At 45.1% G+C, this 20597-nt stretch overlaps 1 long non-coding RNA gene across 1 annotated transcript in view; it reads left to right on the top strand.

Moving 5' to 3' along the window:
* The window catches only part of LOC132392442 (uncharacterized), a 40538-nt gene extending 20240 nt beyond the window's left edge, over window positions 1-20298 (top strand). Inside the window, exon 3 of the long non-coding RNA XR_009511535.1 lies at window positions 18556-20298. This is a non-coding gene — a long non-coding RNA (uncharacterized LOC132392442). The remainder of the gene's footprint in view (window positions 1-18555) is intronic.
* Window positions 20299-20597: the final 299 nt, after the last annotated feature.

The following is a 20597-nucleotide window of genomic DNA, read 5'->3' as shown; positions in this document are numbered from 1 at the left end:
AAGTCAAGCTGCTGGAGTTTGTATTTCCCATCACCCTTTTTCAGTCCATACCAATATTGTGTCCCCCTTTACCTCTCTCCAAAGTCACAGTCTGTGCTGACCACCAGCCTTCCATTTGCATTTATTTTGCATTAATCCCATTAATTTATCTCTCTACATTTTCCCCTGATTTCATCACTCACCCACCACTAGCAGCCATTTAACATTGCCCAGTTACCCTACCAACCTGCATGTCTTTGGGATGTGGGACAATGCCAGAGCATCCAGGGGAATCCCACACAGTCACAGGTCCATCGGCTCACCCACACAGACAGCACCAGTGGCTGGAATTGAACACAGGTCTCTGGTGCAGTCAGGCAGTGGCTCAGCTACTGTGTACCATATCCTGTCACAAAAGCATCTTTACGTTGGCCACGGTTGGAGAATTCCTGATTCTCACCGCTCTATGGGTAAAATTCCCCACTCTGTTTATTACTGACTATCACTGATACCCCACACCACCAGGTTCAGGAATAGCTACCTTCCCACACCCATCAGGTTCTTGAACTGACTTGCACAACCCTAACCCTACCTCAGCATGACAACTCTATGGGCCACTGTGGACTTGTCTCTGTGTTAGTTTTTCACTAATGTCTTGTTTTGCACACGTTTTTTTCCTTCACAATCTGAAAAATGTATGCATAATATACACCCAGCGGCCACTTTATTGAATTAATCTGGATGCCTGCTCGCTAATGCAAATATCTAATCAATAAAATCATATGGAAACAACTCAATGCATAAAAGCAGGCAGACATGGTCACCAAGTCCAGTTGCTGTTCAGACCAAATATCAGAACAGCGAAGAAATGTGATCTAAGTGACTGACCATGGCTGGTGCCAGATGGGGTGGCCGATCTCCAATCATTTTCACACATAGCGGTCTCTGGAGTTTACAGAGAATGGTGCAAAAAGCAGACAAAAAAATCTAGTAAGCAGGAGTCCTGTGAAAGAAAACACCTCATAAATGAGAGAGGTCAGAGGAGAACGGTCAGACTGGATCAAGCTGACAGGAAGGTGACAGTAAGTTAAATAACCATGCGTTACTACAGTGGTGTGCAAAAGAGCATCTCTAAATGCACAACACGTCAAACCTCAAAGTGGATGGGCTACAGCAGCAGAAGACCATGAATGTATGAGGGGTGATTGATAAGTTCATGACCTAAGGTAGAAGGAGTCAATTTTAGAAAACCTAGCATATTTATTTTTCAACTTAGTCCCCTCCTACATGTACACACTTAGTCCAGCGGTCATGGAGCACACCGATCTTGGACCTCCAGAAAGTGTCCACAGCATGGGTGATTGATAAATTCGTGGCCTACAGTAGAAGGCGATGAGTTATTAACTTCAAGCTTTCTGCATTATCACTCAAAAAGTTGAACTGCATGTGCAAGTAACGAGAGCTGTATAACTCATCTCCTTCTAACTTAGGTCCCAAACTTATCAATCACCCCTGCTGTGGACGCTTTCTGGAGGTCCAAGATCCGTATGCTCCACGTGTGTGTAAATGTAGGCGGGGACTATGTTGGAAAATAAATATGCTAGGTTTTCCAAAATTGACTCCTTCTACCTTAGGCCACGAACCTATCAATCAGCCCTTGTACACTCAGTGGCCACTTTATTAGGTAATAAAGCAGGCACTGAGTGTACGTTCTGTGTGTTACATGCCCGTGATGCTGCAGCAAACATGTTTCTCAGTGTACTTGTGCACATGACAATCAACTTGACTTGACTACGGACTCACGTTTCTTTCTCTGTAGTTCTAGACCTCTCTGCAAGTGGAAACCCCCACACAGAACATGGGAATTGGAAGTAGGAGGCCATTCAGATTCAGATTTAATAATCACATGTATGTCGGAACGCACAGTGAAACACACCATCTGCATTAACTGCCAATATGACTAATAATATGTACTGGGCAGCGTGCCAGTGTCGCCACACATATCCACCAACAATGCTCAGTCGAGGTCCGGATTATGGACGTCCTTAGTTGCACATCCACGTTACTGGCCTTTTGAGCGCAGAGCACAGGTCTGGACTCTGGACAGTGGAGTCTGGATTATTAATGTCCTTAGTCACATGTCCACTTTGCTGGCCTTTAAACGCGGAGTGCAGAGTGCAGGCCTGACCTCTCGTTCCTCCACATCACTGTTCTAAACCCTACCTCCCTGAAACCATCCCTGTGAAATTAAAAGCCAACCAACTCTGACCCATGATCTCGATGGAAACTGGAGCTTGGCGCCATCTTGAAGAACCTCTCAAGCTCGTCTCGCCAATGCTCAGCACCAATTTCCTGCACTAACCCCACCCACATCTCTTCACTCCCCATAAACTATATGTGGAATAGAATGTTTACAGCACACTCAGCTCATCATGCCCATGTTTTCTGGCCAGGATTTGGAGACAACAAATGGGACACTTTTTTCAAAATCCTTTCTCCTCCTCTTGTGTCCTGCTGCATTCCCGTGTAGCATGGTTCACACCAATTTAGAAAGTGTGACTTTCTGTTTGAGGTGTGCACATTGTATGTCATGCTTTACTTTTCACATGTCTGTTCCCATCTCTTTCTAGTTTAATGCTTCCATCTGTGCTGCCTCTCTGTGTCACAATGTGTGCTGGCAAGTGTGGAGGGAAAACAACCAGAGTTTGTTCATAAGAATTCCAACAGAACATTGGTGGTTCAGTCGAGTGATGCCACGAGACGAAACATTCTCAAAACCAGGACCCTGCGATTGGCACTAATCAGGCATCTGCTTAAGTAATACAAATAGCATGGAATCCCTGAGCCATCAAAATAAATTTAACCAGGTTAAGCAGAAAACACCAGGAGATTACAAAGAGCGTGTCGCTCGAGAACACACAAGGAACTCTAAACAATGAATGACTTTTGTTAAACAACAATTAACCAATTCAGGTGCTCTAAAACCTCGGAGCCCAATGCTCTCCAGCGCCCCACACAGGCTCGAAGAACTCGCTACACTGTGCCTTCAGCACATTTGGATCTGTGGCGGTCTAACCCATCAGTGGAATCATTTACAAACATGAACAGATGTGTCCCCAACAATCCTGCCATTATCAATGACCACATTGCCTCTCCTCTGGCTGAAGTATTCAGCCGTTGATCTGACTTGGCCAATGATTTGCCTTGAGTGTAATGGTATAGATATTAAACAAGGAGGAGCAGGTACAGGAGCCCGAAGACACACACCCAACTTTTTAAGAACAGCTTCTTCCCCTCCGCTATCAGATTTCTGAATGGATAATGGATCCATGAACATTTCCTCACTATCTCTTTTCTTTATTTTGCTCTCTCTTTGCACTACTTACTTAATTTAATCATATATATATATATCCTATTATAATTTATAGTTTTTAAAAAGTATGTATTATAATGTACTGCTACTGCAAAACACCATATTTCATGACATATGCCGGTGATATTAAATCTGATTTTGATTAAACATCAAAGCAATACTGGAGTGAGACAGATGAGCGGTATCTCAACTCCGTGTCAGCAAGACCAAGGAGTTGATGGTGGACCAGGAAGGGGAAGTCTGGAGAACACACACCTTTCCTCATCCAGGGCTCAGTGGAGGAAAGGATCAACGGCTTCAAGTTCCCGGGTGTCAACGTCTCAGCGGATCATTGCTGGGCCTAGCGCATTGACAGAATGATGGAGGAGGCATGCTATGTGGCTCTACTTCATTAACGGTTTGAGGAGGTTTGGTATGTCACTAAACTCTCTTACAAATTTCTATAGGACTGCAGTGGAGAATATTCACAACCTGTATGGAAGCTACAATCCACAGGATGGTAAGAGGCTGCAGAGGGTTATAGGGTTATCCAGCTCCATGACAGGCACAATCCTCCCTGTGATTGAGGACATCTTCAAGAGGCAGTGCCTCAAGAGGTGGAATCAACCACAAAGGACTCCCTTCTTGCCACTATTATCCGGGAAGAGATACAGGAGTCTGAATGCCCACACATGATTCAAGAACCGCTTCTTAATCTCCTCAATCAGATATTGGAACACTCCATGAACCAATGTACCCATCCATCTTTAGCATGTGTGAGGACGCTAGAATGCTCATGGGAACCTGCAGGATGGCAGGGAGAAAGTGCAAACTCCACACAGATAGCGCCGAAGATCAGGATCAAACCTGATTCTCTAGAGATGTGATTTATACCACTGCAAAACAATGAATTTCGCATTAGTTCTAGATATCTAACTGAATTTAAATCCAACCATTTCTTTTGTGGGATTTGAACAGGTGTTCAGAGTGCTATTCAGAATACTTAAACCACTGCACCACCAGCATAAGACCATAAGACATAGGAGCAGAATTAGTCCATTCAACCCATCAAGTCTGCTCTGCTATTCCATTATACTGATTTATTGTCCCTCTCAACTCCATTCTCCTACCTACTCTCTGTAACCTTTGACATCCTGACTAATCAAGAACTTAGCAACCTCCGCTTTAAATATCTCCAATGATTTGGCCTCCATAGCTGTCTATGCCAATGAATTCCTCAGATTCACCACTCTCTGTCAAAATAAATTCCTCCTCATCTCTGTTCTGAATGGACGTCCCTCTATTCTGAGGCTGTGCCCTCTGGTCCTAGATTTCACCACTATAGGAAATATCCTCTCCATTTCTACTCTGTCTAGGCCTTTCAACATTCAACAGGTTTCAGTGAGAACGCCCTTCATTCTTCTGAACTCAAGCAAGTGCAGGCCCAGAACTATCAAACGCCTCTTACATGTTAACCCTTTTATTCCCAGAATTATTCATGTGAAACTCATCTGGACCCTCTCCAATGCCAGCACATCTTTCCTTTTAGGCTACATCCACACTAGATTGGATAATTTTAAAAACGTCGGTTTTGAGTGAAAACAGTAGGTGTCCACACTGCGTTTTTGAAAATATCTCTATCCACACTGAAACGGAGATTTTGGCGAATCTCCTTCTCCTGCACATGCACAGGACACATCTACCAAAAACAAGTGACATGTTTGGTATTGAGTCTCGACGTAAAAGTGCGCGTTTGTGTAGTTACAGACTAGAAAAACTTAAAATGACGGTCAGCTGTTGGCTCTTGCGCAGGAGAACTTAAAAATAAAAAAACACAAATGCTGGAGCGTACGGCGGCAACCGACGGAGTTCACGGACAGGCTGATGACGAACATTGAAAAACTGACTAACTCTGTTGCATTAATAAAGCCCTTTGTTTAATGTATAAAACATGTCTGCATCAGTGTTATCTTGTATTTCCATACAATGTTACATTAGGCTGTTACACATCTATTGTCAGAGAAACACTTGCATAAATAGGTAAACCACCTTCATACGAGCAAGGACAGAAAACAGGGCAAAGTGAGTATACTTATTTATTCAGTAGGTTATGGGTCAAAGTATTTGGGGAGTACATTTCTAACTCTTCTGGCTTCAGTCTCATTGCCATCTGTTCTGAAATTGTTAGGTTGTGTTCAAGAAAACAATGAAATAGTGCGCTGCCATCTGACAGCGTTTTCAGAAGTCTCCGGTTACCCCGTCCACACTGATCTATCTCAGCAGCATTTTCAAAAATAACCCAACCTGGAAAGCGTTTCTGAAAAGCTCCGTTTTCGGGGGACGAAAACGCCGTTTTAGTGTGGACAGAGGGTAAAAACGAAGAGAATAAGCTTCGGTTACAGATTTATCTGGCGTAGTGTGGATGTAGCCTTAGATAAGAGGCCCAAAACTGCAGCAATATTTGAAGTGCAGTCTGATCGATGCTTTACAAAGCCTTCAGCGTTACATCCTTGCTTTTATACTCTAGTCCTCTCAAAATGAATCCTAACATGGCATTTGCCTTCCTCACCACTGACTCAACCTGCACGTTAGCCTTTAAAGAATCCTGGACAAGGACTCCCAAGTCCCTTTTTACCTCTGATGTCTGAATTTTCTCCCTGTTTATGCCTTATTCCTTCTACCAAAGTGCATGACCATACATATCCCTACACTGTATTCCATCTGCCAGTTCTTTGCCCATTCTCCTAATCTGTCTAAGTCTTTCTGCAGACTCCCTGCTTCCTCAACAGGACCTGCCCATCCACCTACCTTCGTATTGTTTGCAAACTTGGCCTCAAATTCATCAAATCCCTCATCCAAATTATTGACATATAACGTTGGGAGCGGTCCCAACACCGGACACTGCAGAACATCACTTGTCACTGGCAGCCAACTCGTTGACTCCTACCAACCTTCTGTCCATGCTAGTGACTTTCCTGTAGTACCATGGGCTCTTAACTTGTGAAGCAGCCTCATGCACGGCACCTTCTCAAGGCCCTTCTGAAAATCCAAGTACACAACATCCAGTGACTCTCCTTTGTCCATCTTTCCTGAAAGAATTCCAAAGGATTTGTCAGTCTTGTCTCCTTAAGGAAATCACATATGCATCCAGTGTAAAAGTGCTTAGAAGAGAAACTGTTAATGAAGCAACTGCAACCTGAACTTTTAAAAATCCATAAAATCGTGGTTCTTTGCAGAGCCATCACTTACAGATCTCACCTGACACCTCTTGTGGAAGACTATGTGAGCGAACGTTGGAAGCAGCTCGAAGCCCTCCTTCCACTGACCGCCATAGAGAAAGTGAATGTCTCTTTGCCGGCTGTGGATCTGAGCAGGTGTTGTATTACAGAGCTACAGAGGCTGCAGACGACTAACTCATCGAGGTTTGAGAGCTTCCTCTGACCCAGTGATCGCCTTGGCACCGATGGCGCAGGGCCGCGAAGCGCAGCGCCTTGCCAGCATTGCTGGCAGGTGCGTCACAGTTGTCGCATGCATTACTGGGACCAGCTGCATGCGCACACACTGAGGCCCGGGCGACAGCTGCAGCCCCGGTTCACCTGTTCTGATCTACAGCCGGGCCTGCTGAACCTTTTGGAGAGCATGAGCCTAAATTGGCAATAATCTTCTAAAAATTCAGGGTAATGTTGAGCAGAGAGTAATGAATTAGTAACAATAATTATGGGAAAGGCCTGTTATTTTGTATCTCTGTCCTCAGGTGGGAGACCTTCTTTAGGGTGGGAGACAAAATTTACACACAAGTGAACAGAATTACAACCCGGCTGCTTAGGGATTGTCATCAGGAAGCACAAACCACACTCAATGGAAACTGTTTATAATCGAGACTGCTAGATTTTCACTTGCAATGATAAGGAGCCAAGGTGGTTCTGGGAGTTAAGGGACGTATCAGATACCATCTCATTGAAAGATAGAACTATCTCGAAGGGCTGAGTGCCCTGCTCCACTGATTTCTTTTTCCCCCCATGTGACTGAACTGATGGGCTTTGGCACAGGAGAGTTAATCGCCTGGCATCGTGCCACCGAAGAGGGTGACTGGGTGACTGGACTGGCAGGGAGTCGGGAGGTTGTCTCAGGTTGCAGCCTCAGCTCCCTCCGGCCCAGCATTGGTCTGAGTAGTGGCCTCACATCCGCTCGCACCGAGCTGCGAGGTGTGCAGTGGCTGTGCCTGACTTCAGAGCGACGCCTGCGAATCGACCGAAACGACCTCATCCTTTGTGAGCCTGTCATAAAGAAAACCCGACCTCCAGCACACGATGGATTAAATTGCACTGAAAAGCCTGCTCCTTCAGCTGAGTATGTCAGCGCTTTGCTTGTATAACATGCCGGCCGAGGGTTACGAGCACCCTCGAACTGTCGATCTTTCTGCTATTTGTGTGATTGGACATGTCAAAAGCTCTGAGAGAGACAGGTTAAACAGAGATGATTGTAGCTCGCTCCCTGTTTGGTGCATATTGTTCGCTTCCTCAGGGCATGTGGCCTCACAGGCAAGGAGCTGGTGGTGGTGAGCTGCCTTCTTGCACCCTCGCAGTCCGTGTGGTGAAGGTTCTGCGACAGTACTGCAGGGCTGAGAGTTCCAGGACTGAGGCCCAGTGACGATGAAAGGACTGTGATACATTTCCCAGCCAGGAGAGTGTGTGGCCTGGCAGGGAGCTCACGGGGATGGAAGTTTTCTTGCCCTGCTTGGCGGCCCAGGTGGCAGGTTTTGGGAGGTATAGCCACAGTGTACTTGACAAGAGAATGCATTGCATTTTGTAGATGGTGCAAAATGCAGCCACAGTGGACCAGGTTGTTATGGTATGCACCCAATCACACCAGCTTCTGGAGTTTAGGTGCTCTGATTCTCCAGAGTATGGCTAGCTGGCACAGTCCCTTTAAAGATTCAGGCCCTCTCCACTAATTGGCGGCCATGTTTTAGCCCCAGGATTTTAATACTTAAAGAGCACCTGAACTCGGGTTCAGTGCTCAGTCATCAGCTCAACTTTAGTTCAGTCTGCGATTATGTTTTTGGATTTCTGTCTCGTTTGGATTTTGGTCTAGCATCTAGACAAGAACCCTGTTCTCGTCTCAATCTTGAAATTGAGTCTCGAGTCTAACCTGGGATACTCCAGCACTTGGGCCCTTACCATCCTGGCCTGGGCCCCTCGTCACACAGGGTGGAAGGAGTGAGTGCATCTGGAGGTCGATGGTTGCTGATAGATATATTATTGTTATTATTATAGTATTTTTATTTTTTTCTCAGCTCAAGCTGGTAAAACCTGAGGTAATGGCATAGCTAAGCACACTCATTGCGGGGAGCTTTCGGAGTATTCTAGTGGTGTTTAGTATTGTGGCTTTCTCAAGATTTACATTACTTTGTAGCCCTAATTGTTTCGTGCTTATTTTGCAGTGACTTTGGGATTATTATCAGGGCAATGTTCATGTTCCAAAGTCTTTCAATTTTTTCTTTAAATTCAGCATATTTCTAGTGTATTTCACTTACTGATTTCTGTAAGTTTTGTGTGTTTGGAATGGCTATATAAGTTGTTCTTGCTCGTTATTATGGATTGTCCCATCTGTAATAACTGATCAGTCATAATATAATTTGTGGTATTCTGACACTAAAACTGGATCAGGCTTGTATTTACAGTAAGATGTGGTTCCTTTTATGAATTTGTATTTTAAAGCAAGATTTTGGTGAATGATGTTTGCCATTTGATTGTGCCTGTATAAGTAATCAGATTGTGTTAAACTGCTACAGGATCCTGTAATGTGTTGGATTGTTTCTGTTTTTCTCAGCATTTCCTACATGCATCATCTTGAAATTGATAATTTGTTGTGTTAACCACTTGGTCCTATATTGTCACAAGGTACCCTTCTGTTTCTGTCTCTAACTCTGACCCAGGTATTTGAAGCTTCCTTGTTGACATTTCATCTGCTAAGAATGTGGAGATGTCTTCCATGGAGGGTCATGCTCTTCCATTGCTGAACTTTCTCTTCAATAGTGATAATTTCTTCATTTTTCTGTGTTATGCTCTCATTTAATTTTCGTGGTGTATACTTCTTATCAGAATTGCATAACATCCAGTGGAGTGCTGAGTCCTGCTTTCTTTGATGAAAGTATGTCCTTAGAGGTTTTATCTGATTGTTGTGTAGATTTTTAATGTCTGTTATTCCTCTTCCCCCTTCTGTCCTAGGTAGTGCATTCAAGTGCACATAATGTTTTCTGAAATTTGTCATTTCAGTTCTAATTTTTCTCTATAAATTATCCAGATTAGTTTTGGACCAAGGTATTATGCCAAAAGAATACTTTAATATCGGTATAGTGGAAGTGTTTATTGCCCTTGTTATGTTGTTATCAATATTGGTTTATTATTATCACACGGACGAGATGATAAGTGGCATAGATCAAGTGGATAATCAAACTTTTTCTCAGGGTGGAAATGGCTAATGCAAGGCGGCATAATTCTAAGGTGATTGGAGGAAGGTATGGGGGCATGTCCGAGTTAAGTTCTTTACCCAGAGAATGGTGTGCAGTGCCAGGGGTGATGGCAGAGCACGTGGCCAAGTGGATAAGACGTCGGTCTAGTGATCTGAAGGTCACTAGTTCGAGCCTCAGCTGAGGCAGCATGTCATGCTCCTGAGCAAGGCACTTAACCACACATTGCTCTGCGATGACACCGGTGCCAAGCTGTATGGGTCCTAATGCCCTTCCCTTAGACAACATCGGTGGCGTGGAGAGGGGAGACTTGCAGCTTGGGCAACTGCAGGTCTCCCATACAATCCTGCCCAGGCCTCAGTCATCATCGAAAATTGAAGAAGAGAAGATGGCAGAGCACATACATTAGGGGTGTTAAAGAAACTCTTAGATAGGCACATGGATGATAGAAAAATGGAGTGTTATGTAGAAGAGAAGGTTAGATTGATCTTAGAGTAGGTTAAAAGGCTGACAGAATATCATGGACCAAAGGGCCTGTACTGTTGCTGTAATGTAACCATATAACAATTACAGCAGGGTAACAGGCCATCTCGGCCCTTCTAGTCCGTGCCGAACGCTTACTCTCACCTAGTCCCACTGACCCGCACTCAGCCCATAATCCTCCATTGCTTTCCTGTCCATATACCTATCCAATTTTACTTTAAATGACAATACCGAACCTGCCTCTACCACTTCTACTGGAAGCTCGTTCCTCACAGCTACCACTCTCTGAGTAAAGAAGTTCCCCCTCATGTTGCCCCTAAACTTTTGCCCCCTAACTCTCAACTCATGTCCTCTTGTTTGAATCTCCCCTACTCTCAATGAAAAAAGCCTATCCACGACAACTCTATCTATTCCCCTCATAATTTTAAATACCTCTATCAAGTCCCCTCTCAACCTTCCACACTCCAAAGAATAAAGACCTAACTTGTTCAACCTTTCCCTGTAACTTAGGTGCTGAAACCCAGGTAACATTCTAGTAAATCTCCTCTGTACTCTCCCTATTTTGTTGACATCTTTCCTATAATTTGGTGACCAGAACTACACAATACTCCAAATTTGGCCTCACCAATTCCTTGTACAATTTCAACATTACATCCCAACTCCTATACGCAATGCTCTGATTTATAAAGGCCAGCGTACCAAAAGCTTTCTTCACCACCCTATCCACATGAGATTCCACCTTCAGGGAACTGTTCTGTGTTCTATGGGTACTGAGGCACATTGCGCAAACCAATCAATTCATTACACAGCGCAGAGAGGTGCTGTGGTACAAGGTGAAATAATAACAGAATGCAGAATAAAGTGGAACAGCCACAGAGAAAGTGTAGTGCAGGAAAACAATGAAACGCAAGATGATAACAAGCTAGATTGTGAGGGCAAGGGCCCATCTCATTCTACTAGGGAACCATTCGATCGACTTCTAATAGAGCGGTAGGAGCTGTCCACAACCTCCAAGAGGACCACAACCCTGACACGGTTTGAAGGCTTGTGCACCTGATTGATCCAGAGAGCTATGGCTGGCTGGAGTCAGGGCCTTAACACTTTGACTCTAGGTTGGGTCACCGATGCCAAACAGTTCAAAGGGTAGAGGTCAAACAGGTCAAAGAGTAGAGGCCAAACAGGTCAAAGAGTAGAGGCCAAACAGGTCAAAGAGTAGATGCCAAGCTAAGAGTGGCCCATCGGTTCTCCAGGTTTGGGGGTTCAGCTCGGAGCCAACAACCCTGACTGGTCAAAATAATAATGTTATGGAAACAGCAATGAAGAACACCTTCACTGCTGCCGTAAACACCAGTGGCATAACGGACAGTAAGTAAGTAAGCAAGCCTGGTAATACATGCTTACAGGCTTTTCTATCTTCTGCCCGATGGGAGAGGAGAGAAGAGGGAACGTCTGGGATGGATAGGGTCTCTGATGGTGCTGGCGGCATCACTGAGGCAGTGAGAAGTATAGATAGGATTCACGAAGGCAAGGCTGGTTTCCGTGATGTGCTGAGCTCTCTGCAGGTTCTTGCAGTGACAGCCAGAACATTTGCCAGACCAAACCGAGATGTGGCCAGGTAGGGACGCATTCAACGTGCATCAGTAGAAGTTGTTACGGGTGAAAGGGTTCAGGCCAAGTCTCTTGAGGTATAGCTGAGCTTGCTTGGGTCCGGTGGCTGCTTTGTTCTGGGTGAGTGTCGCTGGTGAGAGATTTAACGTTTGCCCAGAGGATGGACGAGATTCCCTGTTGGGGGCATAAGGGAACTGGGAGGATGGCGGGCTGCATCTCCCCTTCTGTGTGGACCGTAAAGGCAGAAGACGGAAGTGAAAACGTGTGAATAGTAACAAACAGCTCATTGAAGGAGGGTTGGGTGACGTGCAGAAGGGAGATCTGGACAGAGTTAATCTCTTGTGAAGAGGAAGCAGCGATAAAGTCAAATCTGTCTAGGCCAAGGGTTCCAACCTGGAGACCACGGACCCTTTGCTTAATGGTATTGGTCCATGGCATAAAAAAGGTTAAGAACCCCTGGTCTAAACCCTGCCTCCTCAGTGCACCTAATGTCAGAACAGAAATCAGACTGCATCTACAGCCCAATAGAGCAAGTTGACCATACTCTGAGCCAGAAAGGGCCAAAGGTAAAACAGTCACAATGCATGACTCACTCTTAGCGGAGAGAATTCTCTGGGGAGGGCAAGTGGTGGACTAATGGAGATTTGACCCGTTGATGGGTTTGAGGGATAACGTGGAGCTACAGCTGAACCGGACAAAGTGCTTTCATGGCATTCAGGGAGAATGAAAAGAAAGCTTAATGAAGTTTACCAGCAATATTATATAATTTGTAGTCCATTGTTGCTCATGACGCTTAGGGATGGTGGCTGTCTGTTTGTGGTACCGGTGCGTGGTGACACAAGCTACCAGTGATAAATCACTCTGACCCGAGTCAGAAGCACAGTTCATTGATTGTCAGGGAGTAAAGTGGTTAGCGTGTACACATCAAGGGGCTGTTGGGAGAGCTAAGAGCTCACAAGCACACTATGTGATTCCCTCTCCAACAAGTTATGGACAAATTTACATTTTCTTCAGCAAACTGCTGTCAAGACTGATGCATTGGTAAAGGATTCAGAGCAGAAGCTCCATGAAGCTACCTATAAGGCCACAAGACCATATGAGACAGGAGCTGAATTAGTTCATTTGGCCCATTGAGTCTGCTTCACTATTCCACTATTTATCGTCCGTCTCAACCCCACTTCTCTGCCTTCTCCCCTAACCTTTGACACCCTTACTAACCAGGAACCCATCAACCTCGGCTTTAAATATATCCAGTGACTTGGCCTCCACAGCTGTCTGTGGCAATGAATTCAACAGCTTCACCAGTCAGGTTCAATTCCCACTGCTGCCTTTAAGGAGCTTGTACGGTTTCCCTGCGACTGCGCGGGTTTCCTCCCACAGGCCAAAGATGTCAGGGTTAGGGTTAGTGAGATGTGGGCATGTTATGTTGGTGCTGGAAGCATTGTGAAACTTGTGGGCTGCCCAGAACAATGCTTGCTGATTTGATTTGATGCAAACAAAACATTTCACTGTGTGTTTCGTTGTTTCGATGTACATGTAACAAATAAGGATAATCTTTCATCTTTCTGCATCTATCTCATCTCCAGCATTTGACTCTGTCTCCCAGGTCACACGGTATCAGAACAGGAGTCAGACTGTGTATCTACATGCTAGAGCTCCATCAGTGGGCTGAGGAATGGCAGACAGAATTTAATTCAGCCAAGTGTTAGGTTTTGGGGAGTGTGGTGAACTACATATACCTGTCTGGACACGCCCCCCCCCACCCCACTGACTGCTCCTGTGGCTCCTCCCACAGACCCCGGTATAAAGGCGATTGGAGGCACTGCTCCTCCCTCAGACTCCAGGATGTCGTGTGGGGATCTCTTGCTGCTGACTGCTCTCTTCCAGTTAATAGAAGCCTATATCTCGCCTCACGTCTCCGAGAGTTATTGATGGTGCATCAGGGAGTCAAATCAGACTAGGACCTTCACAGAGATTAGTAGGGCCCTGAGCAGTTTATAGAACAGAAGGAGCTAGGATTACAAGTATATAGTTCTCTGAACACAGATAGGCAGGGTGATGAAGAAGATATTGGGGCAATTATGGCACTGAGCACAAGAGGTGGGATGTCAGTTTGAAGTTGTACAAGAGGCTGGTGATGCTGCGTTTGCAAGTTCAAAGGTCAAAGTGAATTTATCATCAAAGTAAATATATGTCACCATATTCAACTCTGAGATTGACTGTCTTGTGGGCATTCACAGTAAAAATACTGTAGAGTCAATGAAAAGCTAAACACTAACAACCAACTTGCAAACTGCAAATACAAAAAATGATAATGATAATAATAAATAGAATAAATAAGGAACATTTAGAAAATGAGTTGTAGAGACCTTGAAAATGAGTCCACAGCTTGTGGAATCAGTTCAGTGTTGGGATAAGTTATTCAAAATGGTTATTTTGGAGTATTGTGTAGTTTTGTTCAGTCTACTGTAGGGAAAATGCCGTTAAGCTGAAAAGAGTGCAGAAAAGGCTTATGAGGATTTTGCCACAACTTGAGTGACTGAATTTTAGGGAGAGTCTGGGCAGACTAGGATTTCATTCCCGGAGCCTAGGAGATTGATGAGTTTTTTTTATAGAGGCGTATAAAATCATGACAGGCATAGACAGGGTGACAGGTTTTTCTTGCCAGTGCTGGATGGCATAGGTTTAAGGTGAGAGGGAAAAGATTTAGTAGGAACTTATGAGCAACTTTTTTTACACACGGTGAGTGTACATATAGTCTGAGCTGCCAGGGACGTGGTTAAGGATTTAAAAGAAACATTAAAATGAAAGGGAGGCAGAGGAAAGTGTGGCAGCCGTTGTCGGAGTGGACAGAGACAAAGTGGGGACCTTGAGGCTTTAGTTCTTCGAGGCTTCTGTGAAGAGAGGCCTCAGTCAGAGAAGGCAAAGAAAAGCTCTAGGTTAAGTTTCTTTTTCTTCGCTTCTTTATATCTGCTCAGCTAGGACAGTAGAGACGCCGGGCAGGATAGTTGAATTCTTGTGGGATGTGGGAGGCCTCCAGTGTCCCTGATGACTGGAACTGCAAGAAGTGCATCCAGCCGCAACTTCCAACAAGCTGGAACTGGATGAACTCCGGATCGTTCGGGAGGCTGAGGGGGTGATAGACAGGACATGTAGAGAGGTAGTTACACTCCGGTGCAGGACACAGGAGACTGGTTGACAGTCAGGAAGAGGAAAGGTGTTAAGGAGCGAGTAGTGAGTATCCCTGTGGTCATCTCCCTCAACAAGAGATATACAACTTTGGGTACTGTCCATGGGTGGTGGGGAGGGGGGAAAGTCACAGTGGTCTCTGGCACTGAATCTGCCTCTGTGACTCATAAGGGAAGGGGGGAGAAGGTGCTATTGATTGGAGGCCTCTGGTCCAGGTGCCATGCTCAACCAAGTACTAACGTTCTGTGTGGGCCTTTTGTGTATTTACAGGCATATTTGTTCTCTTGCTTCTGCAGTTGATGTTCCCATCTGCTTCAAAAAGATGTCTATTGTACTGATATCCAAGAAGTCCAAGAAGAACATGGCAAGCTATTTCAGTGATTAAAACTCAGTCTCTCAAACATCCTCATAAATCTTCGCTGCCACTCTTTACATCACAGAACTGATTCCGCAAACTATGGACTCATTTTCAAGGATTCTACAACTCATGTTTTCAGTATTATTTGTTTATTATTATTTTCATTTTATTGATATCAATCATAATGAAATGCTTCTTGAGGTTGACAACGCCATGAATCAAATCCTGCCTTGGAGGTGACCTGGACATACTCCGATTTGTCTACTGCCTGTTATGACCTGCACCCATCCACACCAGTTTCCGAGGTTTAGACGCTCTAACTTCCTGGAGTATGGATAGCTTAGCACAGTCCTGCTAATCGGCAGCCATGTTTTGGGCGCCAAGGATTGAGCGCTTAAGGAGTGCCTGAACTGAGGTTTGATATTTAGTCGTAAGCCTACTTGTGATTCTGTCTAATGTTCGTTTTGTGGTCAGGTTCTTGACCCAGTTTGAAAGTGCCTCTTGATCCCAGCCTTGGATACTCCGACATTTGGGTCCAAGCCATTCCCATCAAGGACTCTGGTCATACTGCCACAAGAGGTCAACAGCAGATGCAGTTTCTCTGGCTCTTCCCTTTGCTCTGGACAATCTGGTCAAGGGGAACTCGTACGTCAGGTTGTTCATCATTGACTACAGTTTGGCATTCAACACCGTCATCCTATCCAAGTTCATCATCAAGCTTGAAGACTTGGGTCTCAGTACCTTCCTGTACAACTGGATACTTGACTCCTCATTGGCAGACATGGGTCCGTGAGGACTGGTAACACCTCCTTTTCACTCATTATCAATAGGGGAGCATCTCAAGACCGTGTGCTTAACCCCTGTTCTACTCTGTATACATACATCGACGAACAATTGCAGCAGTGTGTACTGTCCACACAGTTCCTTAGCAACACAGTTCCTAAGGCGGCACCTTCCAGACCCACGACCACCACCACCTAGAAGGACGAGAACAGCAGATACCTGGGAACACCCTCACTTGGAAATCCCCCTCCATGTCACTCACCAGCCTAACTTGGAGACATATCGCTGTTCCTTCATTGTTGCCGGGTCAAAATCATGGAATTTCCTCCCACCAGCGCTGTGGGTGAACCTACACCTCAGGGACTGCAGCGGTTCAAGCAGGCAGCTCATCACCACCTTCTCGAGGGCAACTAGGGATGGGCAATAAATGCTGGTTTAGCTGATGACACCCATATCCCGTGAATGAATAAATAAAAAAATATACACAATTGTGTAGCCGAGCACAGCTCTAATTACACCTTCAAATCTGCCATTTGCAGTGTTGTTATTGTTCAAATCACAGGCGGCGATGAGTCAGTTTACAGGTGTGAGGCAGGACACTGGGCAGGCGTTGCCACAACAACAACAGCAAAACTAAACAGCTGGTTCTTTACTCCAGAAAGGGGAAGGAGGGCAAATGTGTGCCAATCTGTAAGGGGTGGACTGGTGGAGAGAGTCAGCAGCTTTTAGTCGGCGGGTGGTAGTATGTTGCAAGATGTCCTGCATGTAGATGTAATTATAAGGAAATCATACTAGTGTCTTTACCTTCTTAGGAGGTTAAGGACATTTGACATGACACCAGACATCCTAACAACCTTCCACAGATGTGCTGTTGAAAGTACCCTGACTGGTTGCATCATGGTCAGGTATGGCAATAATTGAATGGGCAGGAACACGAGAACATCCATCCTCACCATAGGTCATTTCAACAAGAGACAGTACCTCAAAAAGGTAACATCTATCATCAAAGGGAATAAACGGTCGACAATTGGGGTTGAAACCCTTCAACATGACTGGAAAGGAAGGGTGGCAGAACAGAAAGTAAGAAGGCTTTTATCCCCTTCCTTTCCAGTCTTGATGAAGAGCCTCAGCCCACTAAGTAAACTGTTTATTCCTCTCCATAGATGCTATCTGGCTCACTGCATCCCTCCAGCATTTCGTGTGCGTTACTCAAAATTTCCAGCATCTGTAGAATCTCTTGTGTTTATCATTATCTATCATCAAAGATTCTCACCATCTGGCCTTTGCCATCTTCTTGAAATTACCATGGTGTAGGGAGCACAGCAGCCTGAAGTCCCGCACCACTAGGTTCAAAAACAGTTGCTTACCTTCCATCATAAAATCATATAGGAATAGAATTGTGCTTCCATTTCATTCCTTCAACCAACACAACCTGAATCACTGCAATTTATCAACACCGAGACCACTTTGATCAATTTGCACTAAATGGACTTTTATTTGTCCTAATTTGTTCTTTCTTGTAAAAACTGTGAATAATTTACATCTAATTTATGATTTTCTTGTTTTTCTTGCTGCTTGTATGTGTTATGTGCCTGTGATGCAGCTTCAAGTAAGGTTTTCTTTGCACCTGTGCATGTAATAAACTTGACTTTGACTTTGAATTTTATTTATTTGTTTAGGGATACAGAGCAGAGTAGACCCTCCCAGCCCTTCGGCTTGCACTGCCGGCAAGCCACCAATTTAACCCTTAGCCTAATCACAGGACAATTTACAATGACCGATTACTAATCAGTAAGAAGAAACTGGAGCACCCAGAGGAAACTCAAGTGGTCACATAGAGAACGTACAAACTCCTTACAGAGGATGCCGGGTTTGAATTCTGAACTCTGACATCCTGAGCTGTAATAGCGTCATACTAACCGTTCCACTGCATTGGCGCCCAATTGTACTTTCGGCTGACGGACTCCATCCCATCTAGACCATCGGTCTAGGCGTGGTCCTGTCTGCATGGTCCCTCACTTCTCACCCGATACATCACCAGTGTTAACCCATGTCCTTGTGCACCAAATCCAAATTCCTACAAATCAAGCTGTGTTCTGTAGCAGTCTACATCATGCTGTGTCCCTGCTTGCACGTCCTCTTCCATTGATCTGTGGTGCCAATAATTCGCCTGTTCCTCCAATCTGTAACTGGCATCACAGCTTTCAACCAACTCTGTGCCACACTCTCACTCGCCCATTGTACCCTGCTGCTCACCCTTCCACCTGGAAAATCCTCCTCCTCCAAGTCATCTTACCTCCTCCCTTCTCCTCTTTTCTATGTGGGCATCAGGATCGAACAGCCTGGAAGGAATTCAGAGACTCAGAAGGCAACAATTGGACTGAGAGGAAGAGAGGCATCTGGCAGAGAAACATGAAGACCAGCAGGCTGTGAATCATCAGGTCTTGCATATGATCATCTTTTGACTGGATTGTGGGGCGGACAGAATTGAGAAAATGACTGAGCAGCTCTAGTTCAATTTAATATCAGAAAAATGTATGCAAGGAAATTATAGACCAGTGAGTCTTACTTCAGTGGTTGGTATGTTGATGGAGAAGATCCTGAGAGGCAGGATTTATGAACATTTGAAGAGGTATAATATGATTAGGAATAGTCAGCATGGCTTTGTCAAGGGCAGGTCGTGTCTTACAAGCCTGATTGAATTTTTTTAGGATGTGACTAAACACATAATGAGGGTAGAGTAATAGATGTAGTGTACATGGATTTCAGCAAGGGAAGGCATTTGACAAGGTACCCCGTGCAAGGCTTATTGAGAAAGTAAGGAGGCATGGGATCCAAGGGGTCATTGCTTTGTGGATCCAGAACTGGCTTGCCCACAGAAGGCAAAGAGTGGTTGTAGACAGGTCATATTCTGCATGGAGGCCGGTGACCAGTGGTGTGCCTCAGGGATCTGTTCTGGAACCCCTACTCTTTGTGATTTTTATAAATGATGAGGAAGTGGAGGGATGGGTTAGTAATTTTGCTGACGACTCAAAGGTTGGAGGTGTTGTGGATAGTGTGGAGGGCTGTCAGAGGTTACAGTGGAACATCGATAGGATACAAAACTGGGCTGAGAAGTGTTGGATGGAGTTCAACCCAGATAGACGTGAGGTCGTTCATTTTGGTAGGTCAAATATGATGACAGAATATAGTATTAATGGTAAGACTCTGGCAGTGTGGAGGGTCAGAGGGATCTTGGGGTCTGAGTCCATAGGACACTCAAAGCTGCTGTGTAGGTTGACTCTGTGGTTAAGAAGGCATACGGTGTATTGGCCTTCATCAACCATGGGATTGAGTTTAGGAGCCGAGAGGTAATGTTGCAGCTATATAGGACCCTGGTCAGACCCCAGGGTGATTTAAGGTGGGGGGTTATATGGGAGACAGGGTTTGAGGGTTGGCACAACATTGTGGGCCAAAGGGCCTGTAATGTGCTGTACTATTCTATATTCTAATGTGCTCAGTTCTGGTCTCCTCACTACAGGAAGGATGTGGAAACCATAGAAAGGGTGCAGAGGAGATTTACAAGGATGTTGCCTGGATTGGGGAGCATGCCTTACGAAAATAGGTTGAGTGAACTCAGCCTTTTTTTCTTGGAGCGACAGAGGATGAGAAGTGACCTGATGGAGGCGTATAAGATGATGAGAGGCATTGATCGTGTGGATAGTCAGAGGCTTTTTCCCAGGGCTGAAATGGCTAGCATGAGAGGGGATAGTTTTAATGTGCTTGGAAGTTGGTACAGAAGAGATGCCAGAGAGTGGTGAGTGCATGAAACAGGCTGCCAGCAGTGGTGGTGGAGGCAGATATGATAGGGTCTTTTAAGAGACTCTTGGACAGGTACATGGAGCTCAGAAAGATAGAGGGCTATGGGTAACCCTAGGTAATTTCTCAGCTAGGGACATGTTCGGCTTAGCTTTGTGGGCTGAAGGGCTTGTATTGTACTGTAGGTTTTCTATGCTTCTAATATACATCCTGAAATTCTTATTCTTCCCAAACATCCACAAAAACAGAGGAGTGCCCCAAAGAATGAATGACAGTTAAACGTTAGAACCCCAAAGAACCCCCAGATCCCCCCTCCCACACAAAAGCAGTAGCAAAGCAATGACCCCCCCACCAGCAAAAAAGCATCGGCACCCTCCACCGAGCACGAGCGTGCAGCAAAGCATCAAGAAAGACACAGACTTGCAGTACCCCAAAGACTATTCGTTCACCTGGTATTTAACATACCACAGGCTCTCTCTCTCCCTAATAAGGGAAAAAGAGGTGTCCCCATTTCACAGCGAGAGGGGAGGCATAACATTAAAAGTCTGTTGCGTTGCTTTATCCGAGCTGTGTGA

This window comes from Hypanus sabinus, chromosome 1 (assembly GCF_030144855.1).
Source record: "Hypanus sabinus isolate sHypSab1 chromosome 1, sHypSab1.hap1, whole genome shotgun sequence".
NCBI lineage: Eukaryota > Metazoa > Chordata > Chondrichthyes > Myliobatiformes > Dasyatidae > Hypanus > Hypanus sabinus.
This window is presented reverse-complemented; position numbering and strand designations above follow the sequence as displayed.